Raw genomic sequence first — 14,934 nt, 5'->3', positions numbered from 1 at the left:
TTGAGGCCCAGGGAGGGTCAGGTTCGGCGCCAGGGCCTCTGGGCCCTAAACCTGGACCTCTCCCGCCTCTGGGATTTGGACGACCCATCCCATCCCCACTCGGACGGGGGCAACCAAGGCTCACAGGGTCAGGGAACCTCCCTTCTCCCGGTGCAGACAGGAAAACTGAGGTCCTGAGAGCGGATGGGACCTGGCCTGCCCACACCTCACTGCCAACTTGAAGGAGGGCACATCCATCTCGGGCCCTGCAGAGACCGGAGGCAGATTCCCATCGCTCCAAGGCTCATTTCCTCCACTAAGAACTAAATTCAAGTGGACCCTAAGCATACTCACCAGAAGCAGAGGGAGGCAGGAGGCGGATCTTGGACGGAAATTGGAAGTACACCGGCCAATCAGAAGAGCCTGGTTACGCTTGGGACTACCAATAGAATTTGGCAGAAGGCTCTTCGACCCGCCTCAAGGGTGCCTGTCTCACACGGAGAACGTCGCGAGATCTTCCCTCAAGCCGAACGATTGGCTGAAAGTCGGAAATTGAGAACTACGCCCGCTGTTTCTTCAGACCTCTGATTGGTCTTCTAGAGGAAAAGTCAACGAACGTCAACCGATTCCTTGGATGCCCATTGGTGGGTGGTGCGGGACTGGCGACGCGCGGGCCACAGCGCGGGCGTTCGAACTGGCGCTTGGTGGCGTTGCCATGGAGATGCGGCCTGGCCGCCGCCGGTGACTCCCGGGTTGACAGGGCTCTTAAGTTGCGGGCCTTGGAGCTCACTCCCGACGGCACTGTCTTCTCCTCTTCTCAGACAGGGCAGACCGAGGAGTTTGGACCGAGGTGAGAAAGGGCGGGGAGAATAGAGGAGGGGTAGGTCTGGTCCGGAACCGTGGCGCCTGCCCTCCGACAGGGGTGCGCGTGACGTCCGCTGAGCGCGGGAGGAAACTGGCAGTTGTGAAGGAACCGGGAGTTGGCCTCTCTTGGTTCTTCCTAAAGTTCGCCCACTCTCCTACCTTTCATCCCCATATCTCTGCCTTTTCTTCAGCAATTATCTTGAATGCCACTTCTCTCACTTTGGGAGACTAAACTCTTGAGTCCCAATGTCCTCTTGCTTTTGAACCGATAACCCTGACCGTGCGGCACCTCTCTTACGGCGCTTCTGTTCGGCCTTGGGTTGTGTACTTCCGGGAAGCCCATTCTCTTCCCTTATCCCATAAAATTTTGAAGCCTTTAAGGTAAGGCAAGCATCGTTCACAATGTCTTGCATATAGTAGATTTTCAGGAAATATTTGTTGAGTTGAATTTAATTTACAAGAAATAGATTGGATTCCTCTTCATGCCCTGCCTCGTTGTCTCTCCGCTTCAGAGACAATTTTTTATTTCGAGGCTAGGGGAAGGCCACCCTAATCTTAAATGCAAAAGGACCTGAAAGTCCACAGCAGCGGGCCTTTCTACTCTTTGTGAAAGGCTAAACTTTTTTGGATTGGTTGCTACAACTCTTCCTGCATTTGTGGCTTTTAGCCTTGGTCTCCCAATAATTTTATTAGACTCCTTTTAGTCTTTGCTTAAAATAAACCATTCTGTTGCTGTATGCCGAGAGAGTTTATCTCCGTTTAGCTTCTTAGTGACCGGCAGCTATTGTCACATTTTAAGTGTGCTTTGGAAAATGTTTTAAAGTATCTTCTTTGTATTTGTATTCTACAAGTAGAGAGGCTTTGTAGTCTCTCTACTGAAGTGCATATAACAGCTGCTCAGGTGAACTCTCATCTATTCATCAGGTGTCCATGATAGAATTGCGTTCCTAAGACTGTTTCGTTGTTAACTCATGGATTATATATTGACAGTCTGATTGTTGGTGTGATTCTTCCTTATGTCAAATTCATAGCTCACTGGTGGCCTTAATAAAAGGAGTGAAAAAGTTCAGTACAGCAGCTATGTTCTTGTTACCCTTTTATAAAAGTTTGAAACACTACCTTATTGCTAAACTGCAGATCTGTGATATATAGTGGAAACCCACTATATGTAGGTTGGCTTTGGCTCTGTCTCTGTCTCTAATTCACTGTGGGTGGCTTTGCAAGTCATTTAGTTCCTTTATTATTATGATTTTGGCTTTTTCTTTATTTTTTAGAGAAAAGATCTTGCTCTGTCACCCAGGCTGTAGTGCACTAGCATGATAATAGCTCACCGCAGCCTTGAACTCCTGAATTTAGCCCCTTTAGACCTCACTTTTTCCATCTGGAAAATCAAAGAATTGAATTAGATTAAAATTCCTGTGACTCTACTATCATCAAGTCAGGTAGTTGATGTCAGGTAGACCACTCGCTCTCAGCCTTCCAAAGACCAAACAGACTTTTTTCTTAGCTGCTGAAAGTGGTAGTAACCATTTATTGAGTGTTTACCCCGTACAAAGCACTGTATCCAGGGCTTTATATACATATTACATTTTTCTTAGTATAGCACATTAATGTACTGCTAAGATAGCATTTTATTTAAAACTTGTGGTTTTATATTGTTAATGAAAATCTTTAGATATTCAAAGTGTGTCCTCGGGGCAACCTAAGGTATGATCCTATCACTTTTTAGTTTAGGGGGAACCACAGTTTCTTTCTCTGGGCTGCTCTTTTGTCCTTTGTAAAGTGAGGGGCTGAACTCGTCTAGATCCCTTCCAGATCTAGTATTCTATGATGACTGATCTGTTAATCTAGTTTCCCCATAATGGCTCAGCAAACCGGTTTATAATTTGCACAGTGTAGATCCTCAACACATTTTGTTAAATAAATAATAGAGTTCTACTTCTTAAACTTTGGGTATGTGGTCATTGTATACCTCCCAAGTTACTGTCTCAAGGGTTTTGATGTTCATATCGTGTTGAATAAGAAGAGTTTTCTGTAGGTATAAACTAATAATAATAGTATAATATATTGTTGAGTGTTTATATACCAGACACTGAATTTAGCAGTTAATTTACATTATTCTGATTAACCCTCATGAAAGGAAACATTTTTTCCAAGTCAGCATTTTTTTGGTCAGTTCAATGCAGTAGCTTCCTAAATGATCTCCCTCTTTCCACTTTTACCCACCTGCTGTGATCCATTCCTCACAGAACTGGGAGAGTGAACTTTAAAGACATGTATCATAGCATATACTTTCCCCACTTAAAATCCTCTAATGACTTTCTACTTCACTTAAAAGTAAAATTTGGACACTTTTATGTGGCCCAGTACACCTTACATAATCTGGCCCCTACCTTTCTTTCCTCTTATACTATTCTCCTTCTCGCCTACTATGCCAGCCAACCTGTCCATGTTTGATGGCTTGATTATGCCATGCTCATTTCCACCTTTGGGCTAATGTGCTCACGTGGAACCCTATTCTTCCTGATTTTTAGGTAAGTGACTCCAAGTTATTTTAGGTTTCACCTCAAATGTTCCCTTCTGAATGAAGCCTTCTCTGAACATCCAATGTAAAGTAAGCCTTGCACCTGGCTTTATTCTTCTGTAGTGATTATCATCATCTAAAACTACCGCTTATTGATTATTAATTATCTCCTCCCATTAAAATAATAGTGCCATGAGGGCAGTGACTTTATCTGTTTTTTGGGATTTTTTTTGGAGACAGGGTCTTCCTCTGTCACCCTGTTGTCCACACTGAACTGCAGTGGCGTGATCATGGCTCACTGCAGTCTCAGACTCCCAGGCCCAAGAAATCCTCCTACCTCAGCCCCCCAAGTGGCTGGGACTATAGGCACGTACCACCATGCCCAGCTAATTTTGTTTATTTGTAGAGATGAGGTCTCACTATGTTGCCCAGGCTCGTCTCAAACTCCTGGGCTCAAGCAGTCCTGCCTCGGCCTCTAAAGTGTTGGGATGGCAGGCATGAGCCACTGCGCCTGGCTGAACTTGTCTGTTTTGTTCACTTATATTCCTGGTGCATAAAACAGGGCCCAGCTCATACAAGTCTCTCAAAAAATATTTCTTGAGGATTGGATAAAGGTTCCTCTTGGAACTGTGACCATATCTGTGTCCATATCAATTCCTTTGAGTAATACAAACTTGCATCATTTTGGTGCCCAGGAGCAGTGACCTCAGGGCACCACCATCTCCTGTCACAATTTTCCTAAGTAATCAAATTACCCTGATAAATAGTTTCTACCACCTGTTACCACAAATGATATCAAATGCTTTTATAGAGTTTTAATATAGTGTAGGAATATTTATTTATTAAACAATTATTGAATATTATTTCCAATCACTGTTTTATTTATTTTTATTTTTTTTCTGAGATAGAGTCTCGCTCTGTTGTCCAGGCTGGAGTGCAGTGGTGCAATCTTGGCTCACTGCAACCTCTGCCTCCCAGGTTCCAGCAATTCCCATGTCTCAGCCTCCTGAGTAGCTGGGATTATAGAGTGTGTGCCAACATTCTCAGCTAATTTTTTTATTTTTTGTGGAGATGGGGTTTCGCCACGTTGACCAGGCTGGTCTTGAACTTTTGGCCTCAAATGATCCGCCCACCTCGGCCTCCCAAAGTTCTGGGATTACAGGCATGAGCCACCGTGCCTGGCCCCAGGCAGTGTTTTAGAACCCACATATAAAAACACTAATAAGACACATTGCTTTTTTCTTTTTTTTTTTTTTTTTGAGATGAAGTCTCACCCTATCGCCCAGGCTGGAGTGCAGTGGTGTCATCATGGTTTACTGTACCCTCAACCTCCTGGGCTCAAGTGATCCTCCCACCTCAGCCTCCCAAGTAACTGGGACCACAGGTGTGTGCCACCATGCCCCATGCCCCATTAATTTTTATATATTTACTTATTTATAGAGATGGGGTATCCGTATGTTGCCCAGGCTGGTCTTAAACTCCTGGGCTCAAGTGATCTTTCTGCCTCAGTCTCCCAAAGTGCTGGGATTACAGGTGTGAGCTGCTCTGCCTGGGCAAGCACATTCCTTGACCGCAAAGAGACTATACTTTATTAGGGGAAATAGACATAGTTAAATAATTATCATGTAATAATTATTAACATAATTAACTGTAATAATAGAGATATGCTAAAGGTATGATGCAGACACGAAAGGGACATCTGATCATATTGGGGGAGACCAGAAAAGACCTCATTTGCTGTTATAATCAGTAAGAGGTAGGCAGGTAAAGGGAAGTTTGATGATAGTGGAGGAGGCTGCTTAAGAGCACAACGTGAATGAATGCACAGAGAAATAAAATGGTCTAAGAAGTTGACTAAACTGGAGAGCGAGGAAGGGGCTAGATTATAGAAGGATTTGTGGGACATCCTTAGGAGTTTGGACTTTGTACTCTGTGTAGGTGATTAGATGCCACTGAAGGGTTTTAAATAAGGGAGCAGCATTGCTATAACTGCTTTCAAAAGAGTGATCTGTCTCTACAGTCTGGAAGATGGTTTGATGGGGGGCATAACTGGAGGCCAGGAGAACAGGTATGAGATATGTAATGAATAGGTGGAAGATATGGGGCTGAATAGCCAGAGCAGTGGTGGTAGGAATGAGGATAGGAGAGGAGAAATTTGGCAATTATTTGGGAGATTAAATTGTCTGGATCTGTTGATTACGTTTGGGATTAAGGGAGAAGAAGGCCTCTAGGATGCTTTCTCATTTAGTCCTGAGTGACTGCATGAATGGTATTTTCACCCCACTTCCAAAGAAGAGAAGTGGAGGGGCAGATTTTGTCAGGAGGTATAATGAATTCTGTTATTGACAAGTTCAGATGCTCAACTGTGGAGACATTTTTATAGTGATTCTTGCTGTTTTTGCTGCAAGACATAGCCATGAGATTGTTTTACTACGAGGCGAACTAAAGTTACATTGGTATTCTGGAAGTAACCCACTTAATAATATTGCATAACATCCAGACCAAAGAGACTAATTGAGATTTCACCAGCAATGAGGGGTGGTGCTGCGTCTATTATAGTCTTTTAAGTTAGCCACTTGCTTATGTGAGATTTGATTAGATAAAACTAGTGGTATAGAATTATGTAGCCAATATATGGCTATCCGATCACTTTCTAAAACAAATTTATATCATGGTTTTGAGTAAATTAAATGATCTGTGCCTCAGTTTCTTTATTTGTAAAAAGGGAGATGATACTAATTGCCATCTATCACAAAAAGTCTTGGAAGATTATTCAGGTAGCACAATTAATTACATGTTAATAATTTTGATTACAGTGAATGAAATTACTGTTTTAGTCATTCTTTGCTTTCTGGATGTCACTCCTTTGGAAATAATTCCTGGTCCCATGGTGGCGACAGTTCCCAAAGGGACTGAAAGAATCTCTGTCATCTTGGTAATTTGCGAAAACTGATTGTAACAGTTATTTTTCTGATTGAACACGTGAAATATATTTTGTTGAAAGTGTTTTATGACTGCAATGTGACAAAAATCTGAAAACGACAACTTCCTGCAGTTTGGTCAGACCGAGATTTTAAAAATAAAGCACTGAATTTAAACCCAACATTGGTTACCACCTGTTACTGAGAAGTCTTTCAAAATTAAACCTCTATATTTAGAGAAAGTAATACTTGCACTGGTTTAAGATAACTAGGTTCTAAAATTTTGTTATGTTTATTTTTAGGTGATTGCTCATGCTTTTCACCAAATGTAAAAACGTAGTAAACTCATTGTAGGGCTCTTGAGGGGAATTGTAGTAATTGCAAAGCATTAGCTACTTAACCATAAACAAACTTGAAACTACTTTTTCTTTCAGTTCAAAACAGAAACAATTTCTTGAAAACTACTTTTTAAAAATGGGTATAATTTACATGATTTATATCCCCAAATCCACATCTTGCCGTAAGAATTCTATTAAGTATCATATATTCTAATTCCTTTGCAGCAGCTGTTTTAAGCAGTTGTCTAGTATCATCTGTCTTCTGTTGAGATCAGTAGTCTATAGATAGAAGAATCCCTAGAGTTTGAAATAATCAGTTCTCTTATAGGGGGAAAAGTGTGTACTGTATTTTTCACCCTTTAATCTCTCACTGATAATACTGAATTTCTTGTGTTCTTAGTGACTTTATGCCTAATATGGGGTATAGAAATGTTTTAATAATAAAATTGATTGAAAATGCTGACTTTCTTTAGTATCAGTTTCTTTAATTTGTTTTTTGGAGACGGAGTCTCACTCTGTTGCCCAGTCTGGAGTGCAGTGGTGCAATCTCGGCTCAGTGCAACCTCCGCCTCCCAGGCTCAAGCAGTGCTCCCCAATGTCAGCCTCCCAAGTAACTGCGACTAAGGCATACATCACTACACCTAGCTAATTTTTGTATTTTTTGTAGAGACAGAGTTTCACCTTGTTGCCCAGGCTGGTCTCAAACTCCTGGGCTTAAGGGATCCAACCGCCTTGGCCTCCCAAAGTGCTGGGATTATAGGCATGAGCCACAGTGCCTGGCCTTGTATCAGTTTTGAATAGTCCAGCGGTCCCAGTGACTTTGTTAGTAACTTCTTTAAAATTGGTTATTATTAGGCTGGGTGCCATGTCTCATGCCTGTCCTAGCACTTTAGGAGGTCAAGGCAGGAGGATCACTTGAGCTCAGGAGTTTGAGACCAGCCTGGGCAACATGGTGAGACCTCATCTCTTAAAAAAAAAAAAAAAAAAAGTGATCATTATTAGTGTTTGTCTAGGGCTAGATGGGTTGGGGGGAAATGGGGAGTGACTGCCAGTAGGTACTGGGTTTCTTAATGTAAATGAATAAAGTTGGTTCGTATAAAGGGACTAGGAGCAGGTAGAACCATGGAGTGTATTAGAAGGGTGTATGCCCTTCTAAAAGGGACAGCCACTACTCTGTTTTGGTCTACTACTTCCTTATCTAATTGCAGGCCCGATGTAACTACATCTTTTAATTTTCAGGAAAAGCAGGAACTGTATATTTTTAATTGCTCCTAATTTTTTAAACAGTACAACAAATTTAAAAAAAATTTTTTGAAACACTTTGTAAGCCAGACTGCAAAATATGAAGATAATCCTTCATGGACCAAATATTATAGGCTAGATCAGCTACAGATTAGATTATCTCTATTGACCTGGCTAGCTGTAGGACTCCTTTTAAAAAATCTTACAAAAATAAAATGTAGGACAGGCACAGTGGCTCATGCCTGTAATCCCAACACTTTGGGGGCTGAGGCAAGAGGATTGCTTGAGCCCAGGAGTTCCAGACCAGCCTGGGCAACATAGGGAGACCTCATCTCTACAAAAAATTTAAAAAATTAGTCAGGTTTGGTGCTGTGCACCTGTAGTCCCAGCTACTTGGGAGACTGAAGCAGGAGGACTGGTTGAGCCCAGGAGTTCATGACTACAGTGAGCCGTGATTGCACCACTACACTCCAGCCTGGGTGACAGAGTAAGACCCTTTCTCAAAAAAAAAAAAGTATGTATGCATGTATAGCTTTTTTTTTTTTTTTTAATGCTATAGGTAGATCACTGTGCCTGTTTTGTTTCAGATGCTTAGTGGGTGCATTACAGAAACTGTCTCCTGTAAATGTATAATCAGTACACTTGTAGAGAGTACTTAACATATCTAATTTTACTGTCAATGCCTGTATAAATTATTTCAATTTTAAACTTGAAGAAGCAGAGACCCATAGATGTTAAATAATCTGACCATGTATCACACCTGGTTCTTAGCAGAGCCTGACTGAGTCCTCGGTTTTTTTGCCTCCTAATCTAGTAATCTGCTATAATGGTTACTACTGCACAAACGCTTTGGTAGTCTAACAGATATTTGAAATAAAAATCTTATTTAACATCTTAAAATAGAAAAAATAAACCATGTAGGTATTTTGCTCGCTGTTCAATTCCATCTCCGTCCCTACAGAATAAGAATGTGTTTGGTGGCAGTGGTAGTTTAAGGGCCTCTGTTTATTGGATGTCTATGATATGTTACACCAATGCTTTAGTGTTAGTTACCTTTAAATCTAGTGACATGTCAATAATTATAGCTAATCTATTTCTAAGAAGGATGGAGGGAGGTCTTACATTACAATATGTAGCTACAAAGAAAACAGTGCATAAAAATAAAAGCACACATTTGAACAATGCAGATATAGTTAAGTACATGGAGAAGGGTCATTATCCTGGTAAGCCTGTCTAAAGAGATCTCGAGCAAAAATCCTGGGGTACAGGTAAAATAAAGCTCATTTCAGCAACATTTTGGCAACTTGAGCTCAAACATACTTAAATTTGTAGAAAGAGAAAAATTACTTTAGGTCCTCCCCTTTCCCCTCCTTCCCAAGGGAGATCTGTAGCCATTTCTAGGTTATAGCCTTTTCCTTTTTTTTTTTTTTTTGAGACAGAGTCTCGCTCTGTCGCCCAGGCTGGAGTGCAGTGGCCGGATCTCAGCTCACTGCAAGCTCCGCCTCAGCCTCCGAGTAGCTGGAATTGCAGGCGCCCGCCACCTCGCCCGGCTAGTTTTTTGTATTTTTTTAAGTAGAGACGGGGTTTCACCGGGTTAGCCAGGATGGTCTCGATCTCCTGACCTTGTGATCCACCCGTCTCGGCTTCCCAAAGTGCTGGGATTACAGGCTTGAGCCACCGCGCCCGGCCCCTTTTCCTTTTTTTCCTTTTTTTTTTTTTTTTTTTGAGAAGGAGTTTGATTTTTGTCACCCAGGCTGGAGTGCAATGGCGCAATCTTGGCTTACTACAACCTCCACCTCCTGGATTCAAGAGATTATCCTGCCTTAGCCTCCTGAGTAACTGGGATTACAGGTGCCCACCACCATGCCCAGCTCATTTTTGTATTTTAGTAGAGATGGGGTTTCGCCATGTTGGCCAGGCTGGTCTCGAACTCCTGACCTCAGGTGATCCGATTGCCTCTGCCTCCCAAAGTGCTGGGATTACAGACACGAGCCACTGTGCCCAGCTGGTTATAGCCTGTTTATTTTCTTGTTGTTGTTGTTGAAGAAAACATTTTATTGAAAAATTGTACAAATAAGTTCTTGGTTTGATAGCAACAAAGGCTCATGTTCCCCCTTCCCTCCCCATCTTTGAAAAACTAAAAAAGAACGAAACAAAAACAAAAAGTTCATCCCCATGGTACCATTCTTGACCAGAGTCTTCCCAGAAGCCCGTTCTGTGATCTCTTTCTCGATCTGCCTCACTGGGGCCAGGTGATTCTGGGGATGCCTGGTCCCAGGGGCTGCAGCACCTAGTTTTGTAGTTGGGAGAGACTGCGATAGAGCTGGGGAGGCGGCTGAGGTGTTTTAGTGTCACAAGAAGAGGGCTGGCTGACACCCCTAGCTCAATTTGGTCTCACAGTTGAGAAGGTACTTGGCTATAAATATGAACGCTGATTGAGGCAGGCTTGATCTGGGACTTTGAGGGCAGGCAGGATGACTATGGCCCAGGTCCCACAGGATGTGGAGTTTCTGGGCTCAGCATCATGGTATTTGGGGCCCATGTCCAAGTGGAATAAATTCTAGCTGGGAAGGTCCATTCAAGCACACGGGAACCCTGGTTTGTTTTTCCACCCCCACCCTATAGAGTATCCAAGGCTGGTACCTCACCTCCCCCGCAACCCCAGTAGCACCCATGTGTCTCAGAAGCCTTCAGCTGCCTCCTGCTATCCTGTGTGCACCCTGAGGCCCTACAACTCATCTCGCATCTTGTCAACCTTAGGCTGGACTGGGCGACCAGTGAACAGCAGGGAGCCGCTCTGGGTGTCCCACACCAGGAAGACGAAGGGGTGGTCAGAGTAGAACAGCTTGGGGCTGCGCAGCTCCTCGTGCCCATAGATGTCCTGGTCAAAGGGGTTGCCATTTGTGTCCAACTCAAAGGCGGTGGTTTGGAACACGTGGCCAGGTACAGATCCTTCTTGCATGGCATGTGTGACAAGTTTGCCTTGTTCTTGTCAATGGCCTCAGTTAGGCCAAGCCCAGACAGGTGTTTCTGCAGGTCATGGGAACCTCCACCACACCCTTGGGCAGGGAGATGGCGACAGCCTTCTGCATCTTCCCTATCCAGATCTTCAGCTGCTCTTTGGTTAGCCGCTTTTCAAGGCCTCGAGGGGCTCCACGTGGTAGGGCATGAGGGTGATGAGGCTAGAGAGCTTGTGGTCTGGGGCATCTCCATGATTTGCAGCTTTTCCTTCTCGTTGTCATAGTAGTTGTAGAGGCCTTTCTGGTGCATCATCATGACAACCACGGTATAGGACCGAGTCATCATGAAGCCACGGTTGTCCACCATCTTGTGGTAGAATTTCTCATCCCCGTGTGACTTGAAGAACATGGCGTTGACAAGTAGGGCGCCGTCCGTGCAGTCCACGTCCTTGGTGACCTCAGGCAGCTTGCCGTCGGTGGTCTGCGTGGCCCACTCGTTGATGGACTGCAGCGCGCTGCGCTTGTCGCGGAAGTTGATCTTGTAGTGCTCGCAGTTGTAGAGCTGCTTGCTGCTGCGCACGAAGTCATCAGCGAAGCTCACTGAGCTGGGTCCCTACAGGCGGCTGCCCAACTTCCAAGTCACGTTTCGCGCGGTGGAGTTGCTGAGTGAGCGCAGCGGCTCGCCCTCGCAGGCGTGCACCTCCTCGTCGCGCAGCTGCTCGGTGCTCAGCACTGCCTTGGCCTGCAACACCGTGGTCGCCTGGCCGCCCAGCGACACAAGCCCCAGCGACAGGGCCACCTCAACAGGCGACACTAAGATGTTCTCCACCGCCTGGTCCTTGGCCATGGCCTGGTACAGGCTGAAGGCCGCGCCGGCGCTGCGTTTGGCCAGCGTGGCTGCCTTAGGGTTCAGCTTCTCCACGGTGCCAGGAGCTGCTGTGGCTGCAGGTTTCTTCACCTCGGTCGCCAAGGCCACCGCCAGGAGGCAGAAGGAGCTGAGGAGCGGGAGGGAGCGCATGGCTGGGAGGTGGTTTGCATGCACCACGGTGGACCTGTGAGGGCTGGGTCGGGCTGGGTTGGGCTGGACTGGCGCTGAGACGAGAGTCTTGCTCTGGAGCCATGACACGATTCTACTCTTCTATAGCCTATTTCTATGTAAGTTTTACAACTTATAGCTGAGGGTTACCTATATGTTCATTATTCATGTCTTTTTTTAGGGGCAGGGTCTCACTATGTTGCCCAGGCTGCATTATTCATGTATTTATCTTGTTAAACCACTGGCTTTAGACTTGTTTGTTCTTCTCCCTAATTTTCTAATCAGGCTTCTACATGTTGAGGAAAGGATTCTTAAAGCAATCCTTTGCTCCCATGCTCCCCTAAGTACTGAAAAATAAATCCAATAATACAATTTGAATTAAAAAATTAAGATTTTAAGGGTATGGTAGTATCCCCCCTTATTCGAGGAGGATGTTCCAAGACCCCTGGTGGATGCCTGAAACCATGGATAGTACCAACCCCTATTATAGGTTATGCTTTTTCCTAAGTCTAGAACTTTCATTCTTTCACTTAAAGGAAGCACTGTGGCTTCTCTTTGGCATGTCTGAATTGCCAACATTACTACTCTTTTGTGTTGGGGCCATTATTTAAGTAAAATAAGGGTTATGTAAACACAAGCATTGCAATACCCTACAGTTGATCTGGTAACCAGAATGGCTACTAAGTGACTGATGAGTGGGCAGTTTATGCAGTGTGGATAGGCTGGACAGTGGGATGATTCACATTCCAGGAAGCGGGAGCCGGTATTGTGAGAGATTTTAATTGTGCTACTCAGAATGGTGCACAATTTAAATCTTACAAATGTTCCTTTCTGGAATTTTTCACTTAATATTTTTGGACTGGTTGCTGAACCGGAGGACAGGTACTACTATAACTTACATTGAAATTGTCAATCTAAAAACAACCAGTAAATAGCACTTTTTTTTTTTTTTTAAGACAGAGTCTCCCTGTGTTGCCCAGGCTGGAGTGCAGTGGTGCGGTCTCGGCTCACTGCAACCTCTGCCTCCTGGCGTCAAGTGATTCTCCTACCTCAGCCTCCAGAGTAGCTGGGATTACAGGCGCGTGCTGCCATGCCTGGCCAATTTTTTTTTTTTTTTCTTTTGAGACAGTTTTGCTTTTGTTGCCCAGGCTGGAGTGCAATGGCGCAATCTCGGCTCACCACAACCTCCGCCTCCTGGGTTCAAGTGATTCTCCTGCCTCAGCCTCCCAAGTAGCTGGGATTACGGGTGCCCGTCAACCACGCCCAGCTAATTGTTTTGTATTTTTAGTAGAGACAGCGTTTCACTCTGTTTGCCAGGCTGGTCTTGAACTCCTGACCTCAGGCAGTCCACCTTTCTCAACCTCCCAGAGTGCTGGGATTACGTGCTCAGCCGCCTGGCCAATTTTTGTATTTTTATTTTTATTTTTATTTATTTATTTTTTTTGAGACGGAGTCTCGCTCTGTCGCCCAGGATGGAGTGCAGTGGCCGGATCTCGGCTCACTGCAAGCTCCACCTCCCGGGTTCACGCCATTCTCCTGCCTCAGCCTCCCGAGTAGCTGGGACTACAGGCGCCCGCCACCTCACCCGGCTAGTTTTTTGTATTTTTTAGTAGAGATGGGGTTTCACCATGTTAGCTAGGATGGTCTCGATCTCCTGACCTCGTGATCCACCCGTCTCGGCCTCCCAAAGTGCTGGGATTACAGGCTTGAGCCACCGCGCCCGGCCTGAAACAAATTTTTAATAGAGACAGGGGTTTCACCATGCTGGCCAGGCTGGTCTCGAACTCCTGACTTCGTGATCCTCTCGCCTCTGCCTCCCAAAGTGCTGGGATTACAGGTGTGAGCCACTGCGCCCAGCCAGAAAGCACTATTTTTACTTTAGGAGTTTGCTTCGAGTTTTTAAAAATGGAATTCTGACTTAACAATGAATAACATTTTTTACATAAAGCATCTAAGATAGTGCTTAGCATAAAATATAACTCAGTACATTTTAGTTTAATCAGATCATCAAAGTAGTATGAATGTGGACTATCTGCTGGCATAATGGAATTAGCCTTTTACATAAAATGCTTTATTAAACCATATGAAGTGTTCAGAGTGAAGTTGGTAACAATATTGTGGATATTCGGTTTCTTAAAGTTGTAAGGACCCTGAGGATGTTGCCATTAATTTGGGTGATGGTACTTGTAAAGAATTAGGAAACTCAGAGAAAATGGCTCTATGGCCACATAAGCAGGTGTCATGGAATCTTTTAATCACTTGGTTGCCTTGGGCAAAACAGTAGAGATAATGGACTTTTCTTTTTTTTTTAAATAGAGTCTTGCTGTATTGCCAGACTGGAGTGCAGTGGCACAATCTCGGCTTACTGCACCCTTCACCTCCTAGGTTCAAGTGCCTCAGCCTCCTGAGTAGCTGGGATTACAGGCACATGTCGCCACACCCAGCTAATTTTTGTATTTTTAGTACAGACAGGGTTTCACCATGTTGGCCAGGATGGTCTTGATCTCCTGACCTCGTGTTCCACCCGCCTTGGCCTCCCAAAGTGCTGGGATTACAGGCATGAGCCACCATGCCCAGCCGATAATGGAACACTTCTAAATTTTTTTTTTTTTTTTAAGACAGAGTCTCGCTCTCTCACCCAGGTTGGAGTGCAATGGCACAATCTCAGCTCACTGCACCCTCTGCTTCCTGGATTCAAGTGATTCTCCTGCTTCAGCGTCCTGAGTAGCTGGGATTACAGGCGTGCGCCACCATGCCTGAGTAATTGTTGCGTTTTTAGTAGAGACGGGGTTTCGTCATGTTGGCCAGGCTGTTCTCAAACTCCTGACCTCAAGTGATCCGCCAGGTTTGGCCTCCCAAAGTGCTGGGATTACAGGCATGAGCCACTGTGCCTGGCCCATTTCTAAATATTTTAAACGAACAGAATCTAAGCAGATACTGTTCACTTAAAATATTTGTTGTGGCCAGGCGTGATGGCTCAAGCCTGTAATCCCAGCACTTTGGGAGGCCGAGACGGGTGGATCACGAGGTCAGGAGATCGAGACCATCCTGGCGAACACAGTGAAACCCC

General features: G+C 44.6%; 1 protein-coding gene and 1 pseudogene across 3 annotated transcripts in view; one reads left to right on the top strand and one right to left on the bottom strand.

Moving 5' to 3' along the window:
* Positions 1 to 691: 691 nt before the first annotated feature.
* KIF24 (kinesin family member 24) overlaps positions 692 to 14,934 on the top strand; it is an 82,501-nt gene continuing 68,258 nt past the window's right edge. The window contains exons 1-2 of one of the 2 annotated variants that reach the window (XM_011980032.1): positions 704 to 829; positions 10,629 to 10,811. The gene's annotated coding sequence lies outside the window, so the exon portion shown is untranslated. Of the gene's footprint in view, positions 830 to 10,628; positions 10,812 to 14,934 lie in introns of both variants that reach the window. The other variant, XM_011980033.1, reaches the window with a different exon arrangement.
* LOC105539660 lies at positions 10,597 to 11,846 on the bottom strand (annotated as a pseudogene). The gene has a single exon (XR_001006085.1). The product of XR_001006085.1 is annotated as a serpin H1 pseudogene (transcript).

This window comes from Mandrillus leucophaeus, unplaced genomic scaffold (genome assembly GCF_000951045.1).
Source record: "Mandrillus leucophaeus isolate KB7577 unplaced genomic scaffold, Mleu.le_1.0 Scaffold208, whole genome shotgun sequence".
NCBI classification, from domain to species: Eukaryota; Metazoa; Chordata; class Mammalia; order Primates; family Cercopithecidae; genus Mandrillus; species Mandrillus leucophaeus.
This window is presented reverse-complemented; position numbering and strand designations above follow the sequence as displayed.